A 7,188-nucleotide genomic window follows, 5' to 3' on the forward strand; every position below is an offset into this window, starting at 1 on the left:
AAGACACAGCAGTAATGCCGACCCAAATGTGTGGGGCATAAATAGGTCTGCTTTTCCTTTGTCCAAGTGTGCTTTCACCATCGTTCCATCTGCGAGAGGCACCTTTTCTGCAGAAAGTAAAAATGGTCTTGCTGAGAGATTTAAATTTATGTCTGAGTGCTATTTCTTTGCGGTGCCGGGGAACAAGCATTCCTAACAGTTGCCCAGGCTGGAGTGCAGTGGCAGGATCTCGGCTCACTGCAACCTCCGCCTCCCAGGTTCAAGTGATTCTCCCACTCAGCCTCCTGAGCAGCTGAGATTACAGATGCGCAGCACCACACCAGGCTATTTTTTGTATTTTTAGTAGAGACGGTGGTTCACCATGTTGGCCAGGCTGGTCCTGAACTCCCAACCTCAAGCAATCCGCCTGCCCGGGTCTCCCAAAGTGTTGGGATTACAGGCGTGCGCCACCACGCCCGGCTACAGCGCATATTCTTAAAGACAGACTTTCCACTTGCAGCAGCACCTACCTTCCAGATAGCAAAATTGAAGCACGTGTTTATCATAGCTGATTCTAACCAGCTAAAGCTGATAATGACTAAGAACTTGCAGGAATTGCAGTATGCCAGACCTTCAATTTAATTGAAGACTTTCCTGAACAATTAATAAGGAGACTTGTCTTCACCTGCAGGAAATGGCTTTAGGGGCTCATTCTTCCCTATGCAGGCGGAAGCCTCAAACCTTAATTAGGATCATCCACTATGATTCCCGCACTCTCCCCCCGACCTTATACTTGAAGAAACTAAACCTCAGAGAATTGTATTATCTACAATCTTTGTCAGTGGTACAGCTATCGTTTAAAGTAAGGTCTGAAATACAAAAATTAGCCAGGCATGGTGGCTCACCCCTATAATCCAAGGTACCCAGGAGGCTGAGGCAGGAGAATTACTTGAACCTAGGAGGCAGAGGTTGCCATGAGCCAAGATCATGTCATTGCACTCCAGCCTGGGCAATAGAGCAAGACTCCATCTCAAAAACAAAGAAACAAACAAAAAAACTATGTAAATAAAGAAAAGCAGCATTTTAAATAATGTTTATATAACTCACAGGAAAGTAGGAAGTAGGAAAAAGAAAACAAAAACAGCACAAACAGAAAGCAAAACAAAAAAAATGGCCGACTTAAGTCTTAAAATATCATTAATGACATTAAATGTAAATGGTGTAAATACATCAATTAAAAGACAGATTATCAGAATGGATTAAGAAATATGACACAATTATATGCTGCGTACAAAAAATTCACTTCAAATATAAGGATACAGGCAAGTTGCAATAAAAGAAAAAATACATCATGGAAACAAAATAAATCAGAAGTAGCTACATTAATATCAGATAGACTTCAGAGCAAAGAAAATTACCAGAGACAGTGACATAGTATAAAGATTTAAGAGTCAATTCACAAGAAAACAGAAATCCTGAATGTGTATGTACCTAACAATAGAGCTGCAAAAGATGTGAAACAAAAACTGAAGAAATTGAAATAAGAAATGGACAAATCCAGAGTTATAGTTGGAGGCTTCAGTCCTTCTAAATGATGATAAAAGCAGTAGACAGGAAGTCAGGAAGGATATAGAAAACCCCAATAACATCAACTAACAGGATCTAATAGACATTTATAGAATGCTGCACCCAACAACTGCAAGATACATATTCAAGTGTCCACAGAACATCTATCAGGAGAGATCATATCCTGGGCCATAAAACAAATCTCAACTAATTTAAAAGAATGGAAATCATACAGAATGTGTTCTCCAACAACAATGGAATCAAATTAGAAATCAGTAACAGAAAGATAACAAGAAAATCTCCAAACACTTGGAAACTAAACCACATTTTAAAATAATCTGTGGGTCAAAGAGAAAAATCCGTGTGTCTCTAGAAATTAAAAAAAGGCTAGGCGTGGTGGCTCATGCCTGTAATCCCAGTACTTTGGGAGGCCAAGGTGAGAGGATCACTTGAGTCCAGGAATTCAAGACCAGGCTGGCCAACATGGTGAAACCCTGTCTTTACAAGATACAAAAAAATTAGCTGAGCGTGGTGGTATGTGCCTGTAGTCCCAGCCATTCAGGAGGATGAGGTGGGAGGATTGCCTGTGTCTAGAAGGCCAAGGCTGCATTGAGCCAAGATCACGCCTTTGCACTCCAGCCTGGGTGACAGACCAAGACCTTGCCCACTCCCCCCACCAAGAAAAGTGCATTATCCTGAATAAAATGAAAATATAACACATTAAAATATATAGCATTAGTAGCAACAAATAAACCAAAAGTGAAATTAACAATTCAATTTACAACAGCATCAAAAAGAATGAAATCCTCAGAAATAAATTTAATAAAATAAGTACAAAATTTATAAACCGAAAGCTAAAAAAACACTGTGGAAAGAAATGAAAGAATAACTAAATAAATAAAAAGATGTCCTTTGTTTGTGAATTGGAGGATTTCAAATTTTTCAGGTTATAATATTCCTCAAATTGATCTATAGATTCAATGCAATTCCTATCAAATCCAAGCTGGACTCTGCAGAAATTGATAAGCTGATATTAAAATTCATATAAAAATTCAAGGGACAGCCAAAATAATCTTCAAAAAGAATAAAGTTGCAAGACTCACCCTTCCTTATTTAAAACTTACTACAAACCTATAGTAATCAAGACTGTATTGTACTATTATAAGGATGGGCATATAAATCAATGGATTAGAATTGTGAATCCAGGGCCGGGCGCGGTGGCTCACATCTATAATCCCAGCACTTTGGGAGGCTGAGGCAGGTGGATCACCTGAGGTCAGGAGTAATAAACATTTTTTCAAATGAGGTAAGAGGCTCACCATCATTAGCCATCAGGAAATGCAAATCAAAATCACAATGAGCTACTAATTCCCACCCACTGGAATGGCTATAATAAAAACAAAAAACCAAGTGTCAGCAAAGGGGTGGCAAAATTGGAACACTCATACACTGGTGGTGCAAATATAAAGGGTGCGACTGCTTTACAGCAGTATGGCAGTCCCTCAAAAGGTTGAACATAAGAGTAACCATCTGATTCGACAGTTTTACTTCTAGATATATATTGACCCCCCAAAAATGAAAACATATGTTCATGCAAAAACTTGTAAATGAATTTTCAAAGCAACATTATTCATACTAGCCAAGAGGAAACAAGTATGCATCAGCTATAGAATAAAAAAACTGTGTTATATCCATACAATGAAATATTATTTGGCAATAAAAAGAAATGAAATACTGATAACATGTTACAATATGAATGAACCCTGGCCAGGTGCAGTAGCTTACGCCTGTAATCCCAGCACTTTGGAAGGCCGAGGCAGGCGGATTACCTGAGGTCAGGAAGTTTCAGACCAGCCTGGCCAACACGGCGAGACCCCGTCTCTACTAAAACTACAAAAATTAGCTGGGCATGGTGGCGGGCACCCCAGCTATTCGGGAGGCTGAGGCAGGAGAATTGCTTGAACCCAGGAGGTGGGGGTTGCAGTGAGCTGAGATCACACCAATGCACTCCAGCCTGGGCAACAAGAGCGAAACTCCATCTAAAACAACAACAAAAAACTAATATGGATGAACCCTGAAACAATATGTGAAGTGAAATCACAAAAGACCACAAATGGAATTCCATTTCTATGAAATGTCTAGACTAGGCAAATCCTATACATACGGAAGATAGATCAGTGGTTGCATAAGCCTAGGGGTGTTGGGAGGGAGAAATGGGGAATGACTGCTAAGGGGTCCAAGATTTCTTCTTAGAGTGATTAAAATGTCTTAATATTGATTTTTGTGATAGTTGTACTCTGTGAATACACTGAAAAACATTGAATTGTATGCTTTTGATGGGTGAATACTATGTTGTGTGAATTACGTCTCAAAGTATTACAAAAAACCAAACTGTGTTTGATACTTTGGAGGCTGGGGCCAGAAGATTGTTTGAGGCCAGAAGTTTGAGACCAGTCTGGGCAACCATAGCACAACCTGTCTCTTTTAAATAGATAGATACATGCCTACATACAAAAACAGTGGCATGTAGCAAAAGCAGTGCTAAAAACCCTAAGAGTACACATTTGAAAGGAGGAAAAAACTCACATAATATAAGCTCCTGCCTCAAGAACCTAGAAAAAAAGCCACGTGTGGTGGCTCACAACTATAGTCCTAGCAACTCAGGAGGCCAAGGTGGGAGGATGACTTGAGCGCAGGAGTTCAAGGCCAGCCTGAGCAACATAGTAAGACCATGTCTCTAAAAAATCGTAAAACAAACCAAAAAGAAACTAGAAAAATAAGAGCAAAAGAAACCCCAAAGCAAGCAGAAGGAAGGAAATAAGGACAAGAGCAGAAAATGAAATTGAAAACAGATGGAGTCAATGAAACAAAGAACTGATTGTTTTGTTTTTGAGATGGAGTTTCACTCTGTTGCCCAGGCTGGAGTGCAGTGGCACTATCTCAGCTCATTGCAACCTCCGCCTCTCAGGTTCAAGCGATTCTCCTGGCTCAGCCTCCCAAGTAGCTGGGATTACAGGCACCTGCTACCACACCCAGCTAATTTTTATATTTTTAGTTGAGACAGGGTTTCACCATGTTTGCCAGGTTGGTCTCGAATGCCTGACCTTAGGTGATCTGCCCACCTCGGCCTCCCAAAGTGCTGGGCTTACAGGCGTGAGCCACCGTGCCCAGCAGAACTGGTTCTTTGATAAGATAATAAAACTGACAAAGCTCTAGCAAGACTGACAAAGAAAAGAGAGAGGACACAAATTACCAATATCAGGAATGAAACAGGGGATATCGAGTTGAGCTTTCTTCAACTTGACAAAGAATAACTACGAAAACCCTACAGCTGGCATTATACTTCACAGTGAAAGACTGAATGTTTTCCCCCAAAGATCATAACAAGGCAAAGATGTCTCACTATTCTTATTCAACACAGTGCTGCATCTTCTAGTCAGTTAACAAGGCAAGAAAATGGGAGAAAAGACAGATAGAAATAACACTGTATTTGCAGATAACATAATTGTCTACATAGAAAACCCCAACAAAACAACTCCTAGAATAAGTGAATTCAGCAAGATAGCAGGATGTAAGATCACACAAAAATCAATTGTATTTCTATATATTAGCAATGAATGTGAGCACCAAAACTAAAAATATCACTTGTAGGCCAGGTACAGTGGCTCATGCCTGTAATCACAGCACTTTGGGAGGCCAAGGCGGGCGGATCAGGAGGTCAGGAGTTTGAGACCAGCCTGGCCAACATAGTGAAACCCTGTCTCTACTAAAAGTACAAAAAAATTAGCTAGGCATGGTGGTGGGCACCTGTAATCCCAGCTACTTGGGAAGCTGAGGCAGGAGAATCGCTTGAACCCAAGGAGGCAGAGGTTGCAGTGAGCGGAGATGGCGCCACTGCACTCCAGCCCAAGAGATAGTGCAAGACTCCATCTCAAAAAAAAAAAAAAAAAAAAAAAAAAAAAAAAAAAAAACATTTGTAATTCCCCTGCCCCAAATACTTAGAAATAAATCAAACATGTGCAAGATTTGTATGTGAAAACTACACAACACTGATAAAAACAATCAAAGATCTGGCCGGGTGCAGTAGCTAACGCCTGTAATCCCAGCACTTTGGGAGGCCAAGGCGGGTGGATCACTTGAGGTCAGGAGTTCGAGACTAGCCTGGCCAACATGGTGAAACCCCGTCTCTTCTATAAATACAAAATTCAGCCAGGTGTGGTGGTGTGCGCCTGTAATCCCAGGTACTCGGGAGGCTGAGGCAGGAGAATCGCATGAATCCAGGAGGCAGTAGTTGCAGTGAGCTGAGGTCGCAAAATTGCACTCCAGCCTGGGTGGCAAGAACAAAACTGTCTCAAAAAAAAAAAAAAAAAAAAATCAAAGATCTGTACAGCCATGTGCTGCATAATGACATTTTGGTCAACAACAGATCACATATACAATGGTGGTCCCACAAGATTATGACTATACCGTATGGCCTAGGTATGCAGCAGGCTCTACCATCAGGTTTGTGTAAGTACACCCTATGATATTCACACAAAATTAAATCACCTAATGAGGCATTTCTCAGAATGTATTCCTGTCAATAAGTGACACATGACTGTACTCTTTTGTGTAGAGAAGGATAGAATTATCCTAAATTTTATATGGAAAGGCAAAGGAACTGGAATAGTGAAAATAATTTTGAAAAAGAGAAAAGGGGGAGAATCCTTCGACTCAAATTCAAAGCTTACTATACAGCTGCAGTAATCAAGACTGCGTGGTACTGGCAAAAACATCAACAGAGATCAATAGAACACAATAGAGAGCCCAGTAATAGACCCACACTAATACGCTCAATTGAATTCTGGCAAAGATGCAAAAGTATTTCAATAGAGAAAGAACAGTCTTTTCAACAAGGTGCTAGAGCAAGTTGATATCCATAGCCAAGAAAATAAACTTGGAATTAAACCTCACATTTATACACTCAAAATGGATCACATACTAAATGTAAAATGTTAAACTCCACAAAACCTTTAAAAAATATATAGAACCTCTTCAGGATCTAAGGCTAGACAAAGGTCTCTTGGACTTCACACCAAAAGCATGATCCATGGAAGGAAAAATTGATGAACTGGATTTCAACAAAATAAAAAACTTGAGCTCTGCAAAAGGCCGTTAGGATAAAAACACAAGCTACAGACTAGGCAAAAATATTTGCAAACCACGTATCTGACAAAGGTTGAGTTTCTACAATATATAAAGAACTCTTGGCCAGGCGCGGTGGCTCACACCTGTAATCCCAGCACTTTGGGAGGCCGAGGAGGGCGGATCACTAGAGATCAGGAGTTCAAGACCATCCTGGCTAACATGGTGAAACCCCGTCTCTACTAAAAAAAATAGATCCAGCCACTGCACTCCAGCCTGGGCGACAGAGCGAGACTCCGTCTCAAAAAAAAAAAAAAAAAAAAAAAAACAAGAATTAGCTGGGTATGGTGGCACGCACCTGTAATCCCAGCTATTCAAGAGGCTGGGGCAGGAGAATCACTTGGAGCTGGGAGGCGGAGGTTGCAGTAAGCCAAGATCAGGCCACTGCACTCCAACCTGGGTGGGTGACACAATGAGACTCCATTTCAAAAAAAAAAAAAACTCTCAGAATTCAACAGC

The sequence above is a fragment of the Macaca nemestrina genome, chromosome 5 (genome assembly GCF_043159975.1).
Source record: "Macaca nemestrina isolate mMacNem1 chromosome 5, mMacNem.hap1, whole genome shotgun sequence".
NCBI lineage: Eukaryota > Metazoa > Chordata > Mammalia > Primates > Cercopithecidae > Macaca > Macaca nemestrina.